This window comes from Silurus meridionalis, chromosome 25, assembly GCF_014805685.1.
Source record: "Silurus meridionalis isolate SWU-2019-XX chromosome 25, ASM1480568v1, whole genome shotgun sequence".
Classification (NCBI taxonomy): Eukaryota; Metazoa; Chordata; class Actinopteri; order Siluriformes; family Siluridae; genus Silurus; species Silurus meridionalis.
The window spans coordinates 8,577,501-8,592,500 of record NC_060908.1 but is presented as its reverse complement, the minus strand read 5'-3'; positions in this window follow the sequence as shown (position 1 = coordinate 8,592,500).

The following is a 15,000-nucleotide window of genomic DNA, read 5'->3' as shown; positions in this document are numbered from 1 at the left end:
AGAAGAGGAAAGAATGAGGGTAGTGGTGGCGGTAGTGGTGGTGCTGGTGGTGGTGGGGGTAACGGACGTGGCAGTGCTCCAGAATCAATTGGCGGTGTAATGAGATGGCACGGTGCCAGGTAACCATGGAGGCGCCCGCCCGGCTCTCCTATGAGAGACATTTGAGTGGAGAGGGGGAGAAAGCGGGGGGAAAAAAGAGTTTGTAAGTGAAAGAGGTGCGGAGACAGAGACGAACAGAGAGGCGAGAGAGAGGGGGGTGAGAAAGGAGAAGAGGAAGTTTAAGGGTCGGATTTGGAAGCATGGAGGGTTAGTGGGAGGGAGGAGAGAAGGGCATTTCAGGCCATCAGCACTCATTTCCCCTCTCTCTTTCTCTCACTCTATCTCTCTCTCTCTCTCTCTCGCGCGCGCGTGCGCTCTCTCTCACTTTCTAATGTGAAACGAACTCTTCTTGAAATGAAGGAGAAAAAGCAAAAGAGAACTTAGCCGTAGGGCAAATGGGATTTTATATTATTAGCGTAACGCATTACTAAATCTTTCTAATAGAACCTGGTGGCAGAATACAAAAATGACGGCCATTGCAACCTGCGATCCCAGTTTTCCAGTCTTCTTTCTTTCGTCTCATCCATATTGAGTATAATGCAGACAGCCAGTCACTTACATACAGGTAAAGACCTGCATACAGTATGTGAAATGCTCCACACTGCAAAGGATGTGTCTCAGAAAGCAGACGGGGCCTAGTGAAGTACGTAGGCCTCTAAACCCCACCCATGCTCTGACAGCGGTTACTTCAGATGACGATTGCGTTTATTCCACACGTGTGATAAACGCTTTGTGTCCTTCGGCACTAATAACTCGTCATTTCCATAGACGTGTCATTTCCCATTCTTTGTCATTCCTTTTTTTATCCATCCCTCCGTCTGCGGGTGCCCTGCGGAGGTTCTGGCTGGATGAAAGGCAGCAGTCAGTTTGATTTCACTCTGGCTTCATGCATTTCTTCATCAGTCGCTCTTTCTCTTCTCTCTCTCTCTGTCTATGAGATGTGTTAATACTCTTAGCTTTGGCAGTCTTCCTCAGCTGGTCTGATTAGTGTGAGTGTGTGACGATTACTGGATGAATTGAAATTAAAATGTGATTAATATCATAATTAGCCCCCCTTTTCTTCCTAGATTTATCCTCTCCTCAGCATCTTTCTCTCTCCTGTGTGTTTTTGGCTGGCTGCCTGTCTGGATTTCTACATTGCTCCTCCTACTGCCTACAGGGAATTGAATCATTTAAGGCACTCTATGAAAACGCATGCGTTCACTGTATTTTTTATGCATTACTGATCTTTTTCAGTATCACGTCTGACCAAAACTATTTCCGCATATATTTTTACACAACTGCGCCTCATCGTCCGTCCACATGGTTTTGTGAGCGTATGCATATGATTAAGTTAAATGAATGCTTGAGTGGCATGATATGGCTGACTGAACACAGCTGCAGAGAGTTCATTCAGAGATTGACCAACCCACGCTTTAATTTCAATGGAGATGGAAAGGGCCTGCTGTGAAAATTCCTGCTTTGCTTCTCATATAGTGTTTTTACGGGCCGAGATGAAATGTCAAGAGGTGCTAATAGCTCTCCGGTGGCTTGAGTGAAAGCAAAAGCAGAGGTGTTTACAGCTCGGTTGCAGTGCAAATATTGATAATGCTAATATGCATTCTTCACATTTAGCCATCATTCAGATTCTTGAACAGGGTGTAACCTTCAGAGAGCGTTATTGACCTTTCAGTTCAAATAGACAGCATTCTTTGAATCATTTTCCTGTGAGCAATGGGGTGGTAAAAGATGCTTTGCATAGCTTGCTTTCGATAAGAAATGCATTGTTAAAAATGAAGCACCTCTTTGGTCCGGTGTTTGCTTGTATAGTCATGGCATACCTGTTGTTTGATGTTTAACTGCCCTGCTCTTGCTCTAACATAATGTATTTTATTGATGTGTGTCACTTGTAATGCTTGATAGCTTGTCGGATGGCGTAGGCAGGGCCCGAGAGTGGGGTTTGATATGTGTGCTGTGCCTGCAGGCCAATGCTGGCTCGCTGTTGACCTGACTTTATGAGCTCCTAGAGATCCTCTAAAGGAAAACACACAGTTACACATGGGTAGAAATGAAAAATAAGCAAGATAGGCTGGCTATAACATATAAATATAAATTTAATTCTAAATCCACGTTTCTGATATATCTAATATATTGTTGAAGGCATTTTCCGAACGCTGACCACATCTAATGTAAAAAACAAGGCTTCAAACACGTGTTAGTGATTTTATTAAATTTCATATAAATAAAGTCACAACAAAACTGTAAATATTAACCCCAGACTTCACTCTAAATGTAACTGTTTGTGAGTCTAGGATGCTGAGGGGTGCTGGACTGCCAGAGTCTCTGTGCCTGTTCTTGCTTTGAGTGATTCTTCAGTGCAGCTCTGTGTTGATTAATAGTAATGCTAATCCCAAAGGTAGAGTTTCAAAGAGATGATTTCCCATGTCCCATGCATTCCCATTAAAAGACAAATCCTAAATAGATAGAATTTTTAGCAAGTGAAAGTATTTAGCGATTGAAAGTCTTATTTCCATCCATTGAAATTATAAACAATTAGTGTGAGTTTAAAAATTAAAATTTTGTTGATTAATATTAGTAATATAATGTTAATTGCTGAAACGATTCACATTCATATTCATTTATATTCATTCGTCTGACAGGGTTAGGATTCGGTCAGGGGTTAGGAACACATTAGTTTCTTTTCTCACAGTTTGTTTATACAAGATTTAATTAACCCAAGATGAACGTCACTGGGTTACGTATGTAACCCTAGTTCCCTGAGGGAATGAGACACTGCATTGAAACGCTTTGGGAACGCCTCGTGTTGTCCACGCTCTGAATCACGTGTGAAATCCAACTAATAGGCAAGTCGTGATGTCATCAACAGGCGACGTTGTGTAAACCAGGAAGCTACAAAATGGCTGAGCGATGGTAGCGACATTACCTTCTGAAAAGAGAGAAGGTAAGCGTTGCAGGGATGCAGGGAACTAGGGTTACATACATAACCTAGTGACGTTCTCTTTCAGGAACTCGAGCTGCGTTGAAACGCTTTGGGAACGAGTGTCCAGTCACGCTATACTGACCAGACCCTGCCTAGTGTGTCTGAGCACCACCAGCATGCAGGACAGAGGAGCCAGGAGTGGCTCTGACGTCGAGGTCGTAAAGCCTGATGAAGGTCAAAGGGGGGACCAGCCCGCAGCGTTGCATATGTCCTGTAGGGAAACCCCTGCAGACCAGGCCGTAAAGGCCGCCATACTCCGGGTTGAATGAGCCTTGACTCCGAAAGGAGTGGGAAGACCAGAGGTCTCATAACATGTGGTGATAGCATCCACTATCCATCTGCTGAGAGTCTGCTTATTGGCAGGAAAACCTTTTCTGTGAGGGCCAGACAAACAGCTGCTCTGACTTTCTCAACAAACTCATTCTGTGGAGATACGTATCCAGTGCTTGCACTGGACACAGTCGATTTTGCTTTTCTTGGTCTGGGGCTAGAAAAGGAGGAGGGCAGAATGACAGTTGGCACCTTAGGCACATACCCAGTTTTAGTTTAGAGAAAGGCACTGTCCATGGCAGGGGTAAACTCCGAGACTGGGCCACAGACAGAGCCTGTAGGTCACCAACCCTCTTAAGGGAGGATATCACCAAAAGAAAGGTGGTCTTTAGGGGGGCTCAGATAGAGCCGCCGACACAATAGCCAAATCCCACACAGGCACTCTGGGTCGTATCCCAGGCCTCAGCTTCCAGGGGCCGCGTAGGAAACGTGTCACGAGAGGGTGTTTCCCCAGCGACTGACCCGCAGGCGGGGTACAATTAGCCGCGATAGTGGACACGTAAACCTTCAGGGTGGACGGGGCCAACCCTGTGGCAAACTGTTCCTGCAAGAACTCCAGCACTGAACCAATGATGGGAGGGAAGGCTGATAGGAGAGAAGGCATACAGACTTAGCCGTGGCCACATCTGCTCCATGGCGTCCAGCCCCAGTGGGGCTGGGTGAGAGAGAACCAGAGGGGACAGTGCGAAGTCTTTCAAGTCGCAAACAGATCCACCACTTTGTAATATCTCTGCCATATCTGTAATATCTCTGCCATGGCGATCCCTCAGGTCTTGAAGGAAGTGTTTAAATGCTAAAAGCACAGCCATCATCTCTACTCAGTTTATGTGCCATGAACGATGTAGCTCGTTCCACCGACGCCGTGAGGTATGCGTCCTTCGGAGCTCCCAGGACAGGGTCCTGAGACAGGAGCAAAAGTTCTCTCTATAAATCTAAGGTTCGAAGAGCTCGCCTCGAGACCTTGATAATACGGAGTGGGTTGCCCCCTCAGGAGAACCCTCTGTCTTTGAGCCACCACTGGAGGGGTCTCATATTGAGGAGGCCAAGTTTGTAATTATGTTGGACGCTGCTGCCATGAGACCCAGCCTTGTAGTAGTTCCAGTCTCTGGAACTGCTTCACAGTGAGTGGTTGGTCTTCTCTTACTCTCCCGACTGCTGTAAGGATAGCTGCGATCCGGGAGGGAGACAATTGTGCCCGCACACGGTCGTGTCCCACACTATGCCCAAAAAGGTGGTTCTCTGCAATGGAGAAAGCACACTCTTCCCTGACATCTTGAGAATGACATCTTGATGTCGGACTGCCTAAAGCTCTAATCGATCGAGCTAATATCGGCCAGTCGTCAATATAGTTTAGAATACGGATACCCTAATGCCATAGCGGGGCTGAAGCCGCATTAATGCCTTTGTGAGGGTGCAGGGTAAGAGTGCCAGGCTGATGGGGAGGACCCGATATTGGTAAGTTTCACCCCTGAAAGCAAACCTCAGGAACCTCCTGTGAACAGGAAGGATGGCTATGTGGTAATAGGTGTCCCTTAGATCTATCGTGACTAACCAGTCCTCGGACTTGATCTGAGACATGACCTCTTTGAGAGTAAGCATCCTGAACCTGCCTCATGAGAGACACCTGCTGGAGGGAGGCTGTGCCCCGAAGCACATCCTGTGGTAGGGCTAACAGACTCCAAGGCACATCCTGTCTGGGCCGCTTCACCCCCGCCCGTTTGTTCGAGGAGAGGACCACCCTCAGCTTGGCCGACTCCTTCGATTTGGGAAACGCTCTGATTCCGAGCTTCGCGATGCCCGGCTGTACCGGGCTGGGGCTGCGCCCGCCGAACAGCCCCATGAGAGCGGCAGGGAAGTATCACTGAGAGGCCGCCATTGTCTCCTAAAACCTTTCGGCGGTCGCCCTTACCTACAGAGACGCCTGAACAGGCCAGGAGTAGCCACCTGTTCAGAAGGAAAGCCCTGTCCCTGTCGGGAATCTCTGCTTACATGGTGAGCCACAGAAGCCTTTTTGTGGCTACTAAAGCTGACATTGATTGACTTACGGCCCACGCCGTACCTTGGTGACCCTAAGGGTTAGGTCGCAGTGTGACATAACTCCTGAATCGTCAGCCCCAGAGCTGAATCCCTCGTCCATCTCACATAGCAGGTCAGCCTGGTATGCCTGCAACACCCTCAACATGTGGAGGCATCCCCTGGCCTGACCTGTCCCAGCGTAAGCCCTACCTACAAGAGCCGATGTGGCTTTTGTAGGCATTACTGGAGTGTTTCGTTATGCATCACCTGGGGAGAGCACCCCTCATCCATCTCCATGCATTCTGCTAGGTTGGCCTGGGAGCCCCACGACCCTCGGCACCGCTTCGCCTGAGCCACGGGGCTCTCCTCGGAAAGCGCTCTCCAGGAGCGCATAGCTGCATGGCAAAAAATGCTAACAGTTGACTCTCTCGAGTGGCGACTAACCATGCTCCTAAGCTAAGCAAACAACACATCGGCTGTGTGTAAGCAGAAACACACAGTCGGAATTCTGCTTGAATTTAAAGCTCATGGCTGCACAGATTCACACACAAAGAGCTTACCTGAACAATCAGAAGCTAATGTCGCTACCATCGCTCAGCCATTTTGTAGCTTCCTGGTTTACGCGACGTCACCCGCCGATGATGTCACGACTTGCCTATTGGCTGGATTTCACACGTGATTCAGAGCGAGGACAACGCGAGGCGTTCCCTAGAATTGTGGCTTTATGTAATAAAAACATTTAAAAATAAAAGACAAATATATTGTGAATAAAGTGCTGTATATATAGTAAAAATCCACAACTGCATTTAATCACAGTTATTGACATTTAGGCGCCTTAATGGACTTTTTACAAAATGCAGACAATAACAACATGATAAAATCCAGTGTTTATTTGATTTATTAGTATTAAAATCCCCTTCTCACAGTGTAGTCAGTTAACTGTAAGCTTTGGTTGATAAGCAGCATAACAGGCAAATATTAGGGTATCCCGTGAAATGAACATTGGCTTAGGTAAAAAGGTTTTAAAGTTTTAAATGTGGTACATTAATAAAAATTTGGGACACTGTTACGCACTCGCAGGTGTGCATATTAGCCTTGGGATGACTGCCAATTGTAATTCAATTCGCTGCCAACTGTAAATCAATTACATTTGCAAATCACAGATTCCAATCTATAAAGTCAGACAATTTAAACAATTGTGAACATTTTTAATTCAAAACATGAACATGGTTCAAAAACGAACAACAACAAAAAAAAAACAGTACCTAGTTTATTAGGATGACTTCACTATGCAAAAATCCAATAAGAATCTTGGCTGATGTTCAGTACAGAGCACATGCACAAATAATCTCTATAATTTGTATTAATATAAATAATTTTATGAGCTTTGTTACATGTACCATTTACTCATCATGCCTACTTACAGCCTTAACATCGGTTTTGCAGACATTCTTCACCTTAATAGTTAATAATTTATTCATTTAAAAAAATATCAACAAGCCAGATTGGATCGGGTTTCTGATATATTTTTTATTGTTGTAATGACGCAAAATGTACATGAGACATGTTAAGTATGTTAAGTAAGGAAACACCCCTTTCCTTAATCCCCCCCCTGCAGAGCCACAGCCAGTATTATTATAACTTACAATAGTTAAAGGGGCATGATCAGACACGATGGCATATTACATATATATCATATACATACTTTGAGCATTTCTTAACTGTGACTCTGACAATCAGATTTTAAATTTAAAGTAATCTGTTTTATAAAATACCTTGTATTTTATTGTATGTTGTGTACTGTAGGATTATTTGCATAAAACTGATATTTTTTATATTTAGCCGACATTTTCTAGCTAATTTTCTATTTTGTGAGTATTTTTCTAGCCATAACATGTTGTACAGTATGTGCACACTTACTTATTACTTTGATACAACATGCTTACTATTACTAAGGCTTTTCAATCACCCCTACAAAAACAAATTTTATTTTAAATCTTAGTGTGCTGTCCAGGGTCTAAAGGAAAAGGGGTCAGCTTTGCCTCCCTAAACTAAACATCTGTAAATTTTCTCACATTTTGTCTGAAGAGAACATATGGACTTGCATGAGATAAAAAGAGAAAGGAACTAACAGAGTCATAGGACATTGTTCGAATGGTCCTTGGCTCATCTAAGAACAGATGTTGCTTGTCAGTTGCTTACTGAACAGGCACCTGGTTAACAAACTCCAGAGTGATACTGTGACTTTAAAGAGTAGGTATCCTTGCTTTTCTTTGATAGGTTGAATGTTTTGTTTTCCCTGTTTCCCCATTTTCCTCCTATTGCTTCATCTTTGTCCCTTGTGCAAGGCTTTTTCTTCTGTCCGTACACCTACTGTCAATCTCATATCTTAAGCTTTTTTTTATCATTAGAACTGATTATAGTGATTCGCTGTCAAACCTTCAGCTTTGAAAACCAAAATGACCTGAAAGATCTAAAAAAAACCGTCATAAAATGACCTAGAAGCAGATTTTCTGCTCAATTTGTAATAAAGACATGTTGTGTGGCTGATCATATCCCCTTGAAGATGGGGATATGGTATTAATCTGGTACAATTAAAAACATTTTGTGTTTTTTTTTTTAAATAAAAAAATCATTATTAAAAAATGTGCTTAAAGGTCATCACCCTTAGCTACAGATTTGTTATTTCTTTGGCAGACCTACCATACTGGTGTACAAGGAAAAAAAAAATTATAATAATTTTGCAAGCCAAATGTATGCATTATACTGCACTGGTCTTCATTTGCTAAAAACAATCCAAGTGTTGGAAAATATTGTACTTACATCTATGTACACCTATGCACAGCACACACGAATAGAAGTTTGGATGAAAAAATAGATCACATAAAAAAAACAAAAGTACCAACAAACAAATCTGATTAAATGTCTCAAACTGTTGGATACTGAGGTTTATATGCATTTAAATGATTGTTTTAGAGCTGCAGCTATCAATTATTTTAGTAACCGAGTATTCTGCTGATTATTTCATCAATTAATCGAGTAATCAGATAAGACTGATAAGATTTTTCTTTATTAAGGAGCAATACTAAATATACTGATATAGAACAGGTCTCTTAAACAAGTAATTTGTCTCCTTTTTAGAAAAATTTACATTTTTATTGCTAAGATTGCATATAAGAATATCTGTGAAACCTAAACCAATTAGTGCATTTAATTGCCATATTACATAAAAAAGCGAATTATATATATATATATATATATATATATATATATATATATATATATATATATATATATATATATATATATATATATTTGTTTCGCTGATTTTTCCCGGTCTCTCGTGGCTAGCACGATAGACCAAAGAATGTAAAAGGAATTGTTTTTATGGAGTTTTATGTTAAAATAATGACATTTATTAATAAAAATATATGAATTCATTATAAAATGAAGTAAAATGTTAATACAGTACAGCACTGTATACATAAAATACTGTACAGCGTATATCATACATTCACACAAGAGATAAAGATGTGTAGTTTACGAAAGTGTGGTGTGGGGATGCTGAAAATATATACATAGTGAATTGTTATTTGTGGAGTTTTATGCTGAAATAAGGTCATTTATTCATAAGGTCATTATTAATAGAATTATTAATTATAAAATGAATTTAAAGTACACCCTGTACAGCTTATTAATATACACGATTTGCTAAATGATGCACAATTATGAATAATAATAACAAAAATAATAAATTGCATAATATATACAGAAAATACAGTTTTTAACTTGCTAGCAAGCTTTTGTACACGTCTGCAATTTTTTTAATGTGTTAGTTACACTAGTTCAAATAGATATATTTTGTGTTGGCTGGGTTTAAATGATAGCTAGCTCACATTTACTGCTAATTACAGTTTAGATGCAGGATGTAAAGTTTCCTCAATATCAGATATCGAATTATTTCAACTTGTTACACGTAGTTAGTTGATTAAAACAGTACAACTAAATAATAGCATTTGCTGTGAAATAAAAAAAAGAGAAGCTTTTGAGGTATTCTAGCTTGATTATTTGATTAAAGCACTGTAAAGACTGTTGCAGTGTAATCTTTAATACTGCTAGAAATATTTCCCAAGCCAAGTGTACTTAAATATATTTCAGTATAAATTCTAGAAATTCTAGACAGTACACAATTCTTTAAAGGATGCTATGACATTATCTTACAAATATAAAAAGATTTTTCCATTCTCAGAATGTAGCACGATTGCTTCGAAGTTTTCTGTATACACTGATCTAATCTGCCTGGTGTAACTGTGTGTTTGTAATGAATACTATCAGTGCTCTTTTTATTGCAGTTTATCCACAGTCTGATTCAAACTTCCGGCTCGGTTTACCCTGAACTTAAGCTGACCTGCCTGTGAAAACCCGAATCTCTGTGCTCTCGGGTTATTTCTGTCAGATGTCCCTTTTGATCTGAACTGGTCTGCATCCCGACGGAGGAACATTTATGAGTTAGTTTTATTGTTCCTTGTTTTGTTATTGTTCAAACAGGATGTTCTTAGTTGACACTTCTCAGGCACTTGAATGGGAGATTATGCTGTGTGGAAGGAAAACATATGCAAAAGGAAGGTGGATGTACTGTAGGCTTTAAAATCTCTGTTGCACTACAGCATTTTACACTTTTTATGGTCATGAATGGTGAGCAATTGCATGGCATGTTGCCTCAGTCTTTGTTTCTTAGGTGCTGGGAGACAGTGGTCTGGAGCTTTTTGCCCTCTGTTCTGTGCCCTTTTTGTTCACTATTCTGTCGGGGGCGTTCTTTTTAAAGCTTGGCATAGATAGTAAAGGGTGGGCAGGATTGGGCCAGACGTTGGGTTTCAGACAGCCAAATTCACTCATTTAGAATCAATAGAAACAAAGGGAGGTGGCAAAGACTCAAAGAGACTTCCTCAGGCTGCCGCTCCCCCACTGGGCTCGGGGAATTACTTTTTTAATACAAAATATGTTCCTACTTCACCTTGTTGTCATTACACATTCTATATGGCAAGAATGCACAGGTACTTGGCATAAAAGCTACATGAAGCTTAAGATAAATGTAGTGCCAATATTGCATATTTGTTCGACATAACCGTACTGTGTAATCAGAGCCACTAATGACTAACTGCATCAGTGGTATTTAATGAAAAGATTCATTTGCATTTGGACCGAGATTTGACTACATGCAATACATCTTAAACAAGTAGTAAAATATATCTCAGTAGCAAGCATTACTAATGTTAGAAGTTATCTACTGTCCAGAATAATGAGAGCAAATCTGTGCAAAATACTGTGTATAAAATAAGATTTATAAGGTTATTTATAAGCTTTATTCGTTAAAGTGAGTCACTTTAGCCATCTTTCATCTCTAGTTATTTTTCAATTGCGAAAGTGAAGCCAGAAATTTGGTTTCAAACAACAGCGACAGAAAAATCACCTGAGGTTTTGCACTCTTTAGGTACCCTTTGGTTTAGTCTCATAATCTAGGGAACATATATGGCGTTACACATAACGCCATATATGGTGACTGCAGCATGTGCACCAATGAAATCTGTCCCCCATGTTAAGCATCAGGGGGATAGGAAGCCATATTGAGATGAAACCATTTTGTAGATAATATAAATAAAAAGAAAACTTTTGCAGCTCCTACTTTTTTTTGGCTGCTTTTAAAATAAAACTGCGATTTCCAATACCCGATAACAGAAGTAAAAAAAACAGTAAATAATAAAGGACATTTAGGACAGCAGAGAGGAAACGCCATGCAAATACAATTCAGTGTCTGGTTCGAGTCAGATCATCCGACAGACTTTTTACAACTAACACACACACACACACACACACACACACACACACACACAGACATCAGACAGAAATCAGACAAGGCTAGGGTAGCCCATGCAGGCACCTTAATTAAAACAGTCATGTAAACAAGCAAATCAATTTTTGGGACCATTACAGACAGATGAGCAGACAGATGGAAACAGGGACACAGAGACAGAGACAAAATAGTTAATTGCAGGCGTTTAGTAAAGCGGTCAGCCTGCCTGCTCACTCGACAGTGGGCATTCGCTTCTGCCATTGTAAGGACACAAAAATATCTCTGCTGTATCGATCTAAGGGATTCGCTTCACGAGAGAGAGAGAGACACAAGACAGCATTATATTGCCATGTTTGTCATTTTTCCAGAACAGAACACGGAGCGATTTTCCTCTCTTACTCACTCGTTCTGTATAGAAACTCATCTTCAGCCATTTTGATGACGCTGAATGAGAGTACTCTCTCTCTCTTTCTCTCTCTCTCTCTCTCTCTCTCTCTCTCTCTCTCTCTTTCTCCCTTTCTCCCTACGTGGCTTGGATTGGTTGCAGGCAGGAACGAAGGAGGGAGTTGTGGAGGAGAGAGTCAGTGCAGCTCACCGGAGAGAGAGAGACATAGCACGTTTTGCAGAAAAAGAAATCCGGTGTGAAAGCAGTCCTTTTCATTTTTCACTTTTTTTCTTTTCAGTACTCTGCTCCGTTCCTCTTTTCCCCCCTCACCAAAATCCTCTGTTAAGCTTCTACTGTTTCGTGCACCAATCTCTCTCTCTCTCTCTCTCTCTCTCTCTCTCTCTCTCTCTCTCTCTCTCTCTTTCTTTTGCTATCTCCAACTCTCCTTTTGCTGTCTCCCTTCGCAACAAACTTTTGCTCAGTTTTTCAGTTCGCGTAAGATTTTTTTCTATCTCCGATTCCCTGTTAACTTTTATTCATGGCGGTCAAAGACAATTGGAACCGTGCACATTTTGGCACCGTTGAGGAGAATCAGAACTGCAGCCAAGGAGCCTGCTGTGATCCAAAAAACTCGAGCACAGCGAAGCGTCAAAAAAAAAAAAAAAAAAAAAAAAAAAAACACCACCCTTTCCTTTGCTTGGTCACAAATTCCACTTTCCCTGTAGCCTGGGCAGTGTTGAAACTCCTCCTCAACCACATCTCACCGCATTCGACCTTTCCGCCTTTTCCCTCTCTTCCTTTTCTACGGAACCTTTTTTTTTTCAGAACCTGCGTCCAGGTTTTTTTTTTTTTTGACTCCGCTGGTAAATGTGGACAGAAGCCGCTGCCCAGGAGGGCAACTAAAGGGACAGTGGGGTTTTTTTGTTTTATTTTTATTTTTTGTTTGTTTTTTTGCAGATTTTTTGGCCATACTGGGGTGTTGATGTAGTGCCGGGACTTTGGGCTGCTGTTTGTAGTTGTAGATTTCTGTGTACGCTCCCCGTTCAGGTCTGGACATGTCTCTGTATTAAATGATCCGATTTTGTTACTAAACCTTGTACAATGTGTTCTAATGTGCTGTGTCCGTTTTCTCATTCCAGATTTTTTAAACAAATTTTGCCAACGGAATTGGCCTAGTCTGCGCCCCGAAGCCTATCGTTCTGATATGGTCAAGAGAAGACTCGAATGCTCCTTTTCGGACCGCACTGGTCAGCACCATGCATGCCACCTCACGCCACCTTCCTCTGCCGGTATGCTCCTTTTTCTTCTGCCTTTTTTTCCCCTCCATTCTCCATGGCTCATTTTCGGCTTGTGCCTCTCCAATACAAAGAATTTTATATACACGTTTAATTTTCGGTCCAGTTTTTGTTCGAGTCCGCTCAAATGTCGCAAATGCTGGCAACAGCGAAATGAAATGTTTTTTTTTTTTTTTTTTTTTACCAAAATGTTTCTGGCCAAGGATTCCACATAAAACGCTGATTGAAATATCATTTCTATTTCTAATTTCAGAGCACCGTTACAGTTTGCCATTTAAGTGCATCTATGTGAATGTGTGGTAATGTCTAGGCCCACTGAAAATATAAAGCTCTTTAAAAAAAAAAAACAATGCGTTCTATCAGAGCTGTGTTTGTCCTTGCTGATTTGTACAGCATCTGTATTAACTGGATTGGCAAAAGCACACAGCTAAAAACCGGCGCCAAATAACCCGTCATTTTTTCCCGGGTTGTCTAAAATTCTAATATTACATGGGTGTCTTAGAATAGGACAAACGTTACTCAGAATAAAAAAACTAAATGAAACGCTGATTATATTTTCTGATTTCTCTAAAGCAATGGCTACAGCTTTACAGCTTGCACCACTTTTCAGGTTAATGTGGCAGCCAGGCGAATTTTAAATGCCGACCTTTAAGATTTAATGTTGTCAGTAAAACAAAAATTTAGGTCTAGGCCTAAAAACAAAATCGACTCGAATGCTGAAGGAAGATCACATGTATAAGAAACGCTACATATGCTAATACTTTTGGATGCTAAACATAGATAGCTGGTAACTATTTGTTTGATATTTGTATCTGTGTATTCTGGTATCACAGATTCGCTAAAACCTAACCCCTCTGCAGTAAGTGGAGGTTGGCAACACTGCTGCATTTTTTGTTAGCACTCAGCAAACACGTGACCATGACTTTCAACGTGACCTTCAGACTGCGCCTTTCCTGATGTGAGGAGGCAGGAATTTGGCATGGCAAGAATTTATGGCAAAATCCAAAAGACATTTTCAAGAATTGGTAAACCCTTTCTTCACATTCGTTCTCATTCAGCGGTACGCACGCCGTCACTACATAATTTGGTTTTGCTTGATTGAAAATGACGATGTTTGGCGCAACATCCCAGCATGCGTTTAGTTTTTTTTTTCTTCATATTTTTTTTATTTATAGTGTCAGTCGTTTACTTTATTCAAAACGAATGTAGATAATTCATCAACATTTGGATGTCTTGTCTTCGCTCTTCTGTTTTACTGTATCTACACATGCATTCGGAACATAGTTTAGTTCGATCATATTGGGCATCCAAAATGATAGCTTTGACCAGTTTTAAGCAGTGTATATCCACATAAAACACATATCCTTGTCCAATCTATCACTTATTTTTCTTTTTGCATTTTTTATTACATTTTCTAAAGATTACAGAAGTTCTGATGAAAATCTTGTCCAAAATAGCAAAATTGATGCATCTGCATTTTTGTTTTTCAGTTCAGTGTATTTAGGCATGTTTCTCTTTTGTGTACATTTTGATCATTTTGAAACAACCTGACCACGCCCTAACGCAATGCATCTTTTGTTAGCGTGCTTCATCCCATGTTCAGAGGCCGTCCTTGTTAATGGTGGATGGTCCGGAAAACAGAGAAAGGAGAAGGATTTGTCTTATTGAGAGCAACACTGCCCGCTGCCACAAACCCGTAGATCCGAACTTGTGGTAACTCTGGGCACAAGCTCGAGTCTACAGGTATGTGTCTGCGAGGTCACTGTGACGGCATTCTCCCCCCTGCAACAGCTGCCATGTGCTGAAAATGTTTCTATTAGAGATACATAGTGACGTGGAAAAAGCTTTCTATCAAATCAAAAAAAGAAGAATAGTGCGATAATATAAAAATGATCTGAAATGTGCACCAAATTGTGCATAGATATAAAGTTTATATCAATTGTCCAAATGGTGCAATTTGTGGATTCAGCGAATGGAATAATAATCTAAAATCTACATATTTTATATTATTCAAGAGTGATTAATAGTGCGCTAATTATTGATT